At 40.5% G+C, this 14,011-nt stretch overlaps 1 pseudogene; it reads right to left on the bottom strand.

Moving 5' to 3' along the window:
• LOC118365067 (mitogen-activated protein kinase kinase kinase kinase 3-like) overlaps window positions 1-14,011 on the bottom strand; it is a 97,032-nt pseudogene that overhangs the window by 35,775 nt on the left and 47,246 nt on the right.

The raw sequence follows: 14,011 nt of genomic DNA, 5'->3' as shown, positions 1-14,011 counted from the left end.
GAGAAAGTGCGTGGTATTACAAGCCTACGATTTTGTAGCTGCTGATAAAAATAAATAAACACTCCTTGCAAAAAAATATACAAATATATTTAGAATAAATTTAGTCCCCCAAATGTGTTTGTGTGTGTGTGTGTGTGTGGGGGGGGGGGGGCTTTATAAAAGAAAAAAAAGCATAAAAGAAGAAAATACTTCAAGACTGGAGGATTGGAAGTGATTGTTGATTAACACTCACACATTCAAACACTGCTACATTTAAACACTGTTTAGACTCGGTTAGATATTTAATTGGAAGGGTTAGAAAATGTATTTAACAATGTGAGACTCTCACCCCTTCGGTATTTTGAAGTCAACATACAAACTACAACTCGTATTTGTTGACAATGGGTACGTCCCAAATGACACCCTATTCCATATATACCTTTGACCAGGGACAATATGGTGTCATTTGGAGCGCATGATCTGGGTTTCCAATATATCTTTGTATGCAGGCGTCTGTCATCGCTATTATACCACATACAGTTAATATAGTCTATATAACATGTCACCAAATACTATAGTATGCCTCATCCAAAATACAATGCACAGTTATGGTATGATAGCAGTGCAATCGCAATAGCCATGGAAATTGTGAGGTTCTGAATTTAAACAGTCATTATTGTTGCTACACGTGATTTGGTTGGTCGAAAAGTGTGAAATGTTGATGGGCAAGTCTGTGCGTGTGCTTGTGCTTGTGTGTGTTAGAGTCACTCACTGCTGGTTCGTGATGAGGTTCAGTCTCCTTCCTAAGCAGGGGATCAAACTTGACTTGAATGACTATCAGTGTTAAAAAATTAAACAGAGAATTAAACAAACTGCAGTACTAAAAAATGAACACACAACACATTTCTAAATATAGTCACAGTAGCCTGGCAATAAAAAAATAAAAACCTGCATGACTCGAACAGCAACATAAGCACAAAATATCACTAAAGATCGCTTACGGGCATATTACTACTAGTGCAGGCACTTTCCCTCCTATATAATCTCTGTGGGTACTGAGTCAAAACTAAATGGCAAAGATTAAGACCCTCAGATATAGAGCCGCTGAATGAACAGTAAGCAGTTCCCCATGCGCCTTTTTTGCACATGCAGGGCGAATATTCAAGTCTCTAGGGAAGTGATGCTCAGCGACTCAGTGAGTGACAAAAAGGAGATCTGGAAAGATAAGGAGCGAGTACAGGGAAGAGGCAGAGAGAGGAAGGAGTGGTTTTCCATACTTAACCACACAAGGTCATGAGAAGGACCACTCAGGAAGAAATTTGAAAAGCTTTCGTTACATTGTTATAAACGTGACATTAGATGTCATAACCAGTCACAGTGACCTTTGTGGCTACTCACTTGACGCAGTCGTAAATAAAAATGATTTTTATAATTTCAGCCAGTTGTTTTGAAAGTAGAGCTCAAAACCCAAAACGGGTTCCCGAATATTGTTCACAATTGTGTACAACGTCAGTGCATGTGGGGTGTGCATGTTGGGCTCACCTCGCAACCTCATTGGACAATACTGTGCTGACCTGAATCCCGCCTCCCACTCTAACCTTGCAACCTTACTGGACCTCATTCCACCTGCCAATAAACATTCTCTATCAAGTTCTGTTGTTGCAGGCTAGCTCCCGTTGTAGGGTATGGTCCCATCAGACTAATATGGCAAATGAGCAAGCAAATGTTATAAAGTAAGTTTAAACAACGGAAAGTGTACTCTTCTATAATACATGACCATAAGTTTGTGGACACCTGCTCAACAAATATCTCATTCCAAAATCATGGTTATTAATATGAAGTTGGTCCCCCTTTGCTGCTATAACAGTCTCCACTCTGCTCGGAAGGCTTTCCACTAGATGATGGAACATTGCTGCGGGGACTTGCATCAGGCACTGATGTTGGGCAATTAGGCCTGGCTCGCAGTCGGCGTTCCAATTCATCCCAAAAGTGTTCGATGAGGTTGAGGTCAGGGCTCTGTGCAGGCCATTCAAGTTCCCCACACCGATTTTGGGAAACCATTTCTGTATGGACCACACTTTGTGCACAGGGAAATTGTCACGCTGGAACTGTTTCCACAAAGTTGGAAGCACATAATTGTGTAGAATATTATTGTATGCTGTAGTGCTAAGATTTCCCTTCACTGAAACTAAGGGGCCTGATTTGAACCATGAAAAACAGCCCCAGACCGGTATTCCTCATCCACCAAACTTTACAGTTGGCACTATGCATTGGGGTATGCAACGTTCTCCTGGCATCCGCCAAAACCAGATTTGTCTGTCGGTGGTGAAGCATGATTCATCACTCCAGGGAACGCGTTTCGCGGCTGAGCTGTTGTTGCTCCTAGACGTTTCCACTTCATAATAACAGCACTTACAGTTGATCATGGCAGCCCTAGCGGGGCAGAAATTTGACGAACTGACTTGTTGGAAAGGTGGCATCCTATGACGGTGCCTGAGCTCTTCAGTAAGGCCATTCTACTGCCAATGTTTGTCTATTAAGACTGCATGCTGTGTGCTCAATTTTATACACTGCTCAGCAACGGGTGTGGCTGAAATAGCCAAATTCACTCATTTGAAGGGATGTCCATCTACTTTTGATTATATAGTTGCATCAAATGTCCTACTCCTTGAAAGTCAATCGGGGGAGAAGGGCGTGACGCTTGGCATTCCAGACGTGACACTTGGCATTCAAGCCAAAGAGTTCAATCTTGGTTTCATCAGACCTGAGAATTTAGTTTCTTATGGTCTCAGAGTCCTTGAGCTGCCTTTTGGCAAAAAAAAGAAATGTCCTCTCACTGTCAACTGTGTTTCTTTTCAGCAAACTTAAAATGTGTAAATAATTGTATGAACATAACAAGATAACAAGAGACATAAACTGAACAAGTTCCAGAGACTAACAGAAATTGAATAATGTGTCCCTGAACAAAGGGGGGGTATCTGGTGTGGCCAGCAGCTGCATTAAGTACTGCAGTGCATCTCCTCCTCATGGACAGCACCAGATTTGCCCGTTCTTGCTGTGAGATGTTACCCCACTCTTCCACCAAGGCACCTGTAAATTCCCGGACATTTCTGTCCCTTGCCCTCACCCTCCGATCCAACAGGTCCCAGACGTGCTCAATGGGATTGAGATCCGGGCTCTTCGCAGGCCATGGCAGAACACTGACATTCCTGTCTTGCAGGAAATCACACACAGAACGAGCAGTATGGCTGGTGGCATTGTCATGCTGGAGGGTCATGTCAGGATGAGCCTGCAGGAAGCGTGCCACATGAGGGAGGAGGATGTCTTCCCTGTAACGCACTGTGTTGAGATTGCCTGCAATGACAACAAGCTGGTGTAACTCGGGCAGTTGTTGCTGCCATCCTATACCTGTCCCGCAGGTGTGATGTTCGGATGTACCGATCCTGTGCAGGTGTTGTTACATGTGGTCTGTCACTGCGAGGACGATCAGCTGTCCGTCCTGTCTCCCTGTAGCGCTGGCTTAGGCATCTCACAGTACAGACATTGCAATCTATTGCCCTGGCCACATCTGCAGTCCTCATGCCTCCTTGCAGCATTCCTAAGGCATGTTCACGCAGATGAGCAGTAGAAAGGCCTCTTTAGTGACCTAAAATGTAATAACTGTGACCTTAATTGCCTACCGTCTGTAAGCTGTTAGTGTCTTAACGACCGTTCCACAGGCGCATGTTCATTAATTGTTTATGGTTCATTGAACAAACATGGGAAAGTTTGTAGTATACATTTCTTGAGCGCATTATCACGATTCACGAACGGAATGGATGGACGCGTCTTGTATAAACCTTATAGCCTATTGCACAATAACAAAATTCAAATAAAATACAAGATCGCTGGTTCAAACCCCTGATCCAACTCGGTGAAAAATCTGTCAATGTGCCCTTGAGCAAGGTACTTAACCCTAATGGCTACTGTAAATCAATCTGGATATGAGTGTCTGCTAGTATACAAAAAAAAATCAAAATATATAACTTCTAATTTCAGATGTTTTCTAACTTATGATGCATGGATTTGATCCATGTATTTTAGCTGCTATCAAAACAACTAATGGTAAGCCATGCAGGCACTTGAAAACTTGCTTCAGAGCGCAATACATGACAGGCACGTAATCTCATGCACTAAATGATGGCAGGTTAGAATGTAAGGATTCAGATGCTTTTTCCGATTGGAGAGAACTGTAGAACATTTATTATGCATGTATGAGCCATACATTGACACGTTGAGTCCAAAACAGAAGGTTAAAAAAAAAAAGATAGTTTTCCATCTTCCGGAAGATCTAACCATGTAACCTTTCAGTGTTGTATCATTTGACATGTCATGACTAAGGCTGTAGCGGTCACAAATTACTGTCAGACTGTGATTGTTAAGCAAATAAACTGTCAGTCTCACGGTAATTTACCGTTAATTAACAAACACATTTTGCATCTCCTGGCTTCCACACATAATCCATGTAATATAGCCTACACCTTCACAATAAATATGTTATTTATTTTAGACAGGCCTAAAGAAGCATGATATGAAGAAGATGTAGTATATTTCAGAAGAACAGAATAGCATATTCTGAGTTGTCCTGAGGTCCTGATCTGGCTATGCCAAATGACTGTGGGCTACACTAGTTCATTTAGCAGACAAGATTTGAATCGGTGGCATTATTTTATAGTATGAAGAATACAATTTAACAAATCTGAATAAACAATGAGGGAGTGAGCACATGCGGCTATTCTGTGTTAAGCGTTTAACAAAGAAATAGGTATTCCTACATGCTTAATTTAGAGTTATTTAACTTCAACTTTAGTTCTACAAACGTTAGGCTATATGTTTTGATTTTTAATACATTGTAAGGCTGCATGATGGGACTAAAAAAATAGCTTGAAAGGCATGAGCTCTGCATTGTTTTTTTGTGCAGGCTGTACACACTATATCAGTCACTCACAATTTGACAAGCACTTGATAATGACTCAGAATTTCACGGCGGAATCCCCTTTGTGTGGCTGTAATGCACCCTAAAAATAAATATTTTGCGGCCAGCGGCCATTGTGCACTTCTCCCTGAGTGATGCCTGCTCCATGAAGTGATCGGGTCTTTCTCACAAGCTACAAGTGAAGACCGACACATCGGGCACGCACCTGCGTGCGTCCATATCCAATTTCGAGGAGCAAATTGAGGATATTTGACTGTCCACATTTAACTTTTCGTCAGCCAACAAGATGAGTAGACCTAACGAACAGTGAAAGCACTAGCCTATGTCAATCTACTATCCCCCATAGTACAAAAGTTAACCTATTCTATTCTGTGCGAGAAATAAATATTCCAAACATAGTCTGGGACAGTTGCGGGATGCGATAAATCCCAAATTAATATAACCACTACCATCAAAAAAAACTGTTTTTAAGCAATTTGGCTGATGCAACAGATCAGAAAGTTTATCAACATTTTAAGCTAAGCGATAAGGCTATTTCTTCACATTATAAGCACAGCAATGCGCACATGGTAGTATTATTTCAATAAGTGTGAATGTTACATTAGCGGAATACACCATTATCAAAAATGACCGCAAATGCAATTATCCATGTAATGCTTTTATTATAAAGGTGCATAAGGTGAAAATGACCTTCCCCAAACTTGAAACTCTAGCGCTGCTTATGTATGCCCGTTGACCACTTTAGTTGTGATACAAACCTTAAAACATATACACCTATGGACTAGGCTACATGACATGTGACTATGATTCAAAAAGTAGCAAACAAAAAGGCATTGTGAATGATGACCAGCTTAAGAAACCAGTGATAATATATAATTCACAAGTAATTGGCTAATATTGTCACCCATCAGACTATTCTTGATTTAATATAGTTTTTACATATACTAAATAATATATGTGTGAAATATGTTTTGATTTAGAATGGACCATAATCAAGCACCTGTATCGAAACAGGGCCGGCAGGAAAAAAATACATGCGACCGAAGGACACTTTTCTCCGTGGTTTATTTTCATGACAGCCAGGTACTCCTGTTGTAAATATAAGCAATGTGCTTAATATTAAGAAAGTTGAGAAATAAATATAGTAGGCCTAGCCTATAGAATGCTGATCCTCCTATTCTTATTAGAGGCCATTACTCTGTTTTAACGCACAATTGCATAGCCTACTGAAATGTTGCGCAACATCAGCTCATTGTGCTCTCATGAAGTGTTTGATTAGATTTTTAAATACTTTTGCAATGACGTCAGAGAGATTAGAGGGACAATAGAGTGCTGAGTACCAGGCAGTTAGCAAGTTTGGTAGGCTACTAATGAACATTGGCAGCATCAGGGCTGGGAGAAGCCTAAAATTCACGTGGAATTAGACTGCCTTCATGACTCGTGACCGCCGGTATGGTGGTAATACGTTCGTTCACCTTAACTGCCCTAGTCATGAATGCTTATGACATACTATGGCATGCTAATGTCACTCTTATAACAGTCTTATACCAAAGGGATTAAGTAAAATGCTACTGAAGACACTCACAGTTGATCTCAGAGAGGGTCTTCCCTTCTTGTGTGTTCCCAGAGCGAATCCGATGCGGCACCGATACAGGGGGCTGTCAAAACAGATAAAGTGGAGTGAGGGAAACAGTACAACACTAACTAGCCTGGTCCCAGATCTGTTTGTGCTGTATTGCCAAATTTCATGGTCATTGTCAGCCCAAAACATTCTGGGACCAGGCTAGGAATACATTAGTCGCAAGGCAAAAATGTAGCATTGTCTGATGCAGGCATTCTGACATACGTGCCACCTACAGTACCGTTTATGAAAGTGTTTGATATTATTTCAATGTGCTTGTATGCATCTGATACTGCCTTAAAATTACATTTAAAAATGGGATTTAATTGTATTTTAAAGTATTGTGGTGGCAGCTTTGTGTAATGGGTACGCTGGTCATTGGCAGGGACTGGGGAATTTGTCAGGATCAAAATAAATATGAAAGGAACAAAGCCCAGGTAAAAAGGAAAACCAGCCTCAGTCTTCTGAAAACCTAACCCTGGGGTGGAGTTATATTTTTCAGCCAGACAATTACACACATTGTTATGCCAAAGACACACCAGTGGCTTTCCAAGAGGTGTTGAGTGTTTTTGAGTGGTTTAGTCTCAGTCCTGAATTAAAGTTGCTTGAAAATCAGAGACAAGGTTTAATTATTCCTGTTCACCATTGATTCCCAACCAAATTTACTGACCTTAAGCAATTTTGACAAAAATAATGGACATATGTTACACTAAGAGTTATGCAAAGTTGGTAGAATATTATTCACAGCTGTAATGGCTGCCAAATGTACTTCCACCAAGTATTAACTCTGGGGTGTGAAGACACATGCAATCAAGACATCTTCGTTCTTTTATTTTAAATTCATTAAAAAAAATGTGGAGTAGATTGTGTAGATCTGTAGGTAAAAATTCCAGTGTAATCCCTTTTTATATGTCATTTTAAGGCAGCAAAATGTGAAGACTGTGCAAGGGGTGTGTAGAAAAAGTATTCAAGGCCCCACATTTTTCCACATTGTTACGTTACAGCCTTATTCTAAAATTGACTAAATTGTTTTTTTCCCCTCATCAATATACAGCGATTCCAGCCTTGAGTCGTCTTGGGAATAGCGCTACAAGCTTGGCACATCTGCATTTGAGGAGTTTCTCCCATTCTTCTCTGCAGAGCCTCTCAAGCTCTGTCAGGTTGAATGGGGAGTGTCGCTGCACAGCTATTTTAAGATCTCTCCAGAGATGTTCGATTGGGTTCGAGTCCGGGCATTGGCTGGACCACTCAAGGGCATTCAGAGAGTTGTTTCCGAAGCCACTCCTGCATTGTCTTGGCTGTGTGCTTAGGGTTGTTGTCCTGTTGGAAGGTGAACCTTCGCCTCAGTCTGAGGTCCTGAGCACTCTGGAGCAGGTTTTCATTAAGTATCTTTTTACTTTGCTCCGTTCATCTTTCCCTCAATGCTGACTAGTTTCCCAGTTCCTGCTGCTGAAAAACATCCCCACAGGATGATGCTGCCACCACGCTTCACCGTAGGGAAGGTGCTAAGTTTCCTCCAGAGGTGACGCTTGGCATTCAAGCCAAAGAATTCAATCTTGGTTTCATCAGACATGAGAATTTTGTATCTTATCGTCTCAGAGTTCGTTAGCTGCCTTTTGGCAAACTCCAAGCGGGCTGTCATGTGCCTTTTACTAAAGAGTGGCTTCCGTCTGGCCAATCTAACATAGATGCCTGATTGATGGAGTGCTGTAGAGATGATTGTCCTTCTGGAAGGTTCTCCTATCTCCACAGAGGAACTCTGGAGCTCTGTCAGAGTGACCAAGGCCCTTCTCCCCCGATTGCGCCGTTTGGCTGGGTGGCCAGCTCTAGGAAGAGTCTTGGTGGTCCCAAGCTTCTTCCATTTAAGAATGATGGAAGCCATTGTGTTCTTCGGGACCTTCAATGTGGCAGAAATGTTTTGGTACCCTTCCCCAGATCTGTGCCTCGACACAATCCTGCTCTGACATGCACTGCCAACTGTGAGACCTTACAGGTGTGTGCCTTTCAAATAATGTCCAATCGATTGAATTTATCACAGGTGGACTCCAATCAAGTTGTAGAAACATCTCAAGTACGATCAATGGAAACAGAATGCACCTGAGCTAAATTTCGAGTCTCATAGCAAAAGGTCTGAATACTTATTTACCCCCTGCCCTGTATTTATGTTTATTATTTTTCATAAAATGTGTAAACATTTCTAAAAACATGTTTTCGCTTTGTCATTATGGGGCAGTGTGTAGATTGATGAGGACATTTTCTTTTAGAATAAGGCTGTAACATAACAAAATGTGGAAAAGGGGAAGGGGTCTGAATACTTTCCGAATGCACTGTAATTAGCGTCAAGAGGTAAGATAAGAGATCTGTATATAATGATGAGATGCTCATGTCTCCTTCCTAACAATGGGAGTTGTTGTCCCATTAGAGTCAGTTATTATGGGCGTTGGACAATGTGACTACTGCCAGCTAAAGTGACAGTGCAACTTTTTGGAATGAGTCATGCGTACATTTGATGAGACAATGTTGAGGAAATGTAAAAATAAAAATTGCAGGCAGCTAAGAGGCTAATTAATGCTTATGCTAAGGCTAATACATCTTTAAAATTCAAACAAAAATGTGTAGATGCTGTATAATATTATACATTCCGTAATTGTCTAACAAATATGCATTTAAGTGTGCCAATGCACAAGATAGAATGTTCAGTCAGTGTATTCTAGTATAATATTGACAAAGATAAAAGTACTGCTGAGTGTGAATACCGTGGCTTTGAATTAGCAAAAGCACTCTCATCAAACTCTTGCTGTGCATTATACACAGACTAAATTGACCCCTAAAATCTACAGTAACACAATGTTCTGTATGACAAAGTACAATAGATGCTCTATAACCAATGATAGTCCTTTGTAGTCAAATAAAATGATTTAGGGCCTTGATCAATCAAAACCAGTAACCAGGAATACAGGATAAGACAAAGGAAAATCTAAATGATTACTATTTCCACTGTGAGAATTTATGTCACCATTGAATAATGGCAACTTCGAAGGCAACCTAGCCTGGGTGCCAGTCTGATTCTGCTATCTTGACAACTCCTTATGGAATAGTTATGCCACATGTTTGGATTGACACTGAGTGACAAGGAGTTGGAAAGATTGTATTAACAGACTAGCAAAGGTTACCGGTTTTGATTAAATGAGGATGTGTCCTGTGAGTGTCTGCAGCTGTACTGTACCTCCTCAGACTCCTCGGGCTCATCATCTAAGTGGTCGTCGTTGGAGGAGTGGTCCGGGTTGCTGGCCTTGTCCAAGAGCTCGATGGCCAGCGTGCGACTTAGAGGTTGCGAGACAAAGGGATGCTGGGAAAACAATGAAGCTGAGTTCATACTGTTGGATAGCCTGGTCTCGGATCTGTTTGTGCGGTCTTGCCAATTCCTATAGTTGTTGATGGGGCAATGACCATAGCAGTTGGCAAGACAACACAAATAGATCTGAGTCCAGACTAAGGAGACTATGGGCCAGATTCAGTCAAGAAAAACCACGTGTCAGAAAGATTGCATTATGAGAAATGCAATCGAGTAAAACAAATTAATCATAGCTCTCAATTATTTAAAAAATAAATTTCCTGCTGTGGTTGTTCCCTCTTGAGCCAAATAGCAGTTGAATAAAATAGGAGTTGGCTTGGCTTGGGGAAAATGTTATCTAAGATAAGATACAACTTTATCCATCCCCTTAGGACAATTAGATTCAAGGCTAAAGTGGTGCATCTGATATGAACTGAAATACAAAAACACTAGACAGACAACACATTTAGCCTGCGTCCCAAATATGGGCATTACGGTGCCATTTGCCTCAGACAAGCATGACACAAGACATCACATTTTTATTACATGCTTGTGCAATAGATTATTAAAAGGCTAAAGAGTAATGTGTAAAAGGCACTTTAAGTGAGGTAGATCTAAACAAGATTTCTAAGATAAAATATTAAAACGGTTGAGCCTGTAAGAGTTAGGTGGGTTCCTCTGTCCATGTTGAGTAATATAGATGGTCGAGTTCTAAGAACACAAACCTCAGGCTAATAGTAAATAAGAGTTGCTATGTGGAAACTGAAGCACTTTCTACAGCACTTTCTGCAATTGCAACATCCTTTTTTGGACTGTTAAATAAATGTTTACCCATTGATTCTTTAAGAATATTTTAAATGCATCATGAGCTTAGCTCAACTGTCATACACCATCAGAACCCAAAATGTAAGCTTATTTTACTTGAAAACAAACACTGTATAGCCTCAAAGTGTATTACTGGGGGCAAAATCCCCCCCCTCCTGGACACCTACACCACCCGATGCCACAGGAAGGCCAAAAAGAAAATCAAGGACATCAACCACCCGAGCCACTGCCTGTTCACCCCGCTATCATCCGGAAGGCAAGATCAATACAGGTGCATCAAAGCTGGGGCTAAAGACTGAAAAACAGCTTATATCTCAAGGCCATCAGACTGCTAAACAGCAATCACTTGCACATCAGAGGCGGCTGCCTATAGACATACATCAGGAATCACTGCCCACTTTTAGAAATGGATCACTAGCCACTTTAATAATGTTTCCGTATCTAGCACAACTCATCTCATACGTACACACTGTTTTCCAAGCTATTCTACGGCATCTTAGTCACTTTAATTGTGTGTAAATATTCCATCACTCATCTCATATGTACAGTTGAAGACGGAAGTTGACATACACCTTAGCCAAATACATTTACTCAGTTTTTCACAATTCCTGAAATCGAATCTTAATAAAAAATTCCCTGTTTTAGGTCAGTTAGGATCACCACTTTATTTTAAGAATGAGAAATGTCAGAATAATAGTAGAGAGAATGATTTATTTCAGCTTTTATTTCTTTCATCACATTCCCAGTGGGTCAGAAGTTTACATACACCCAATTAGTATTTGGTAGCATTGCCTTTAAATTGTTTAACTTGGGTTTGTAGGCCTCCATGCTCGCACACGCTTTTTCAGTTCTGCCAAAATATTTTCTATAGAATTGAGGTCAGGGCTCTGTGATAGCCACTCCAATACATTGACTTTGTTGTCCTTAAGCCATAACTTTGGAAGTATGCTTGGGGTCATTGTCCATTTGGAAGACCCATTTGCGACCAAGCTTTAACTTTAACTAATGTCTTGAGATGTTGCTTCAATATATCCACATCATTTTCCTTCCTTATGATAACATCTATTTTGTGAAGTGCACCAGTCCCTCCTGCAGCAAAGCACCCCCACAACATGATGCTGACACCCAAGTGCTTCACGGTTGGGATGGTGTTCTTCGGCTTGCAAGCCTCCCCCTTTTTCCTCCAAACATAACAATGGTCATTATGGCCAAACAGTTCTATTTTTGTTTCATCAGACCAGAGGATATTTCTCCAAAAAGTACGATCTTTGTCCTCATGTGCAGTTGCAAACCGTAGTCTGGCTTTTTTATGGCGGTTTTGGAGGAGTGGCTTCTTCCTTGCTGAGCGGCCTTTCAGGTTATGTTGATATAGGACTCGTTTTACTGTGGATATATATATACTGTTGTACCCGTTTCCTCCAGCATCATCATAAGGTCCTTTGCTGTTGTTGTGGGATTGATTTGCACTTCTCGCACCAAAGTACGTTCATCTCCTTCCTGAGCGGTATGACGGCTGTGTTGTCCCATGGTGTTTATACCTGCATACTATTGTTTGTACAGATGAACGTGGTACCTTTAGGCGTTTGTAAATTGCTCCCAAGGATGAACCAGACTCGTCGAGGTCTACAATTTATTTTCTGAGGTCTTGGTTGATTTCTTTTGATTTTCCCATGATGTCAAGCAAAGAGCCACTGAGTTTGAAGGTAAGCCTTGAAATACATCCACAGGTACACCTCCAATTGACTCAAATGATGTCAATTAGCCTATTAGAAGCTTCTAAAACCATGACATCATTTTCTGGAATTTTCTGAGCTGTTTAAAGGCACAGTCAACTTAGTGTATGTAAACTTCTGACCCACTTGAATTGTGATAAAGTGAATTATAAGTGAAATAATCTGTCTGTAAGAAAAATTACTTGTGTCATGCACAAAGTAGATGTTCTAACCGACAAGCCAAAACTATAGTTTGTTGACAAGAAATTTGTGGAGTGGTTGAAAAACGAGTTTTAATGACTCCAACTTAAGTGTATGTAAACTTCCGACCTCAACTGTATATAGTATCTATACTATGCCACTGTATCTTAGTTCAATGGCGCTCTGACTATATACATATGTCTTAATCCATTCCTTACTTAGATTTACATGTATTTTGTGTATATGTTGTGAAACAGTTAGATATTACTTGTTAGCTATTACTGCATTGTCAGAGCTAGAAGCACAAGCATTTTGCTACACCCACAATAACATCTGTTAAACACGTGTATGTGACCGATACATTTTATTTTAAACATGGTTAAAACTATAATGTTGATACAGTATCATTATTCCTTGAATCCGCTAGCTCATTCTATTAATTTGAGAGTGGTTCAATTTCTCCAGCACCATTCCTCAGCTGTTTACAAAAAAAGTGGCAGGGTCAGTGCTTGTTATTGTTTGAACTTCATATTGCCCATTTAACCAGCAAAGTGGGCTCTATTTCCAAATATTCACACTATTTCACCTAATCTTGACCTTGAACATTTGAAAGACTTCCTTACGAACAATACTCTTTGGGTTGTCATTGAGGCAACCAAATCCCTTGATCCACACAATGACATCACTACAATCACATTGCTGTTTTGTAGCTCAGGCCAAGATCATCTTACCTGCAGCAGCTTGTCTGAGGAAGGCCTTTTCTTTGGATTTTTCGTCAACGATATTCTTACAAAATGATGAAAATTACTGGTCCTTGGGGAGGGAAAACGAAATTGTATTTAAAAATATATATATTTCACCCATTCTATAATTGTTTTAAGTAAATATTCAAATTTACATGCTAATAATGATCAAACCTCTTTGGGATAAAACTTGACCCCATATTATGTGTAAATCGAGTTAGTCTGTCAATTCTCCAACCACTCCCCACAAAAAAAAAGCCTTTCTCTGAGTCCAATGACATTGACACAAATCTGAGGCTCCTTTACCCCTATGACAGGTGTGTCTGACTGTTAATATTTTAGCAGCATTTTGATTTGATTCATTAATATTGTATTACGTCTCTTTTTCCATCCAGTTCTAACGTATAAGTATTGGGGTGAGAGAGGACGGTGTGTTCAAGTAACGAGATAGAACCGGACAGGGTTAAGGTTATGTTGCAGGCAGCAAGCGTAAAGACACTTACCACTTCACCTTGTCTTTCAACTTGGGCGGCTGGAAGTTACTTTTGGTCATAAAAAACAGGGCTCTGAGAAAAACAAAAAAGGTGCAGTTGTGTATTTAAGGAAATCAATCCAATCACT

Source organism: Oncorhynchus keta, chromosome 32, assembly GCF_023373465.1.
Source record: "Oncorhynchus keta strain PuntledgeMale-10-30-2019 chromosome 32, Oket_V2, whole genome shotgun sequence".
Lineage (NCBI taxonomy): Eukaryota > Metazoa > Chordata > Actinopteri > Salmoniformes > Salmonidae > Oncorhynchus > Oncorhynchus keta.
Note: the sequence above shows the minus strand (reverse complement) of the source record. Positions and strands in the feature narration are given on the sequence as shown.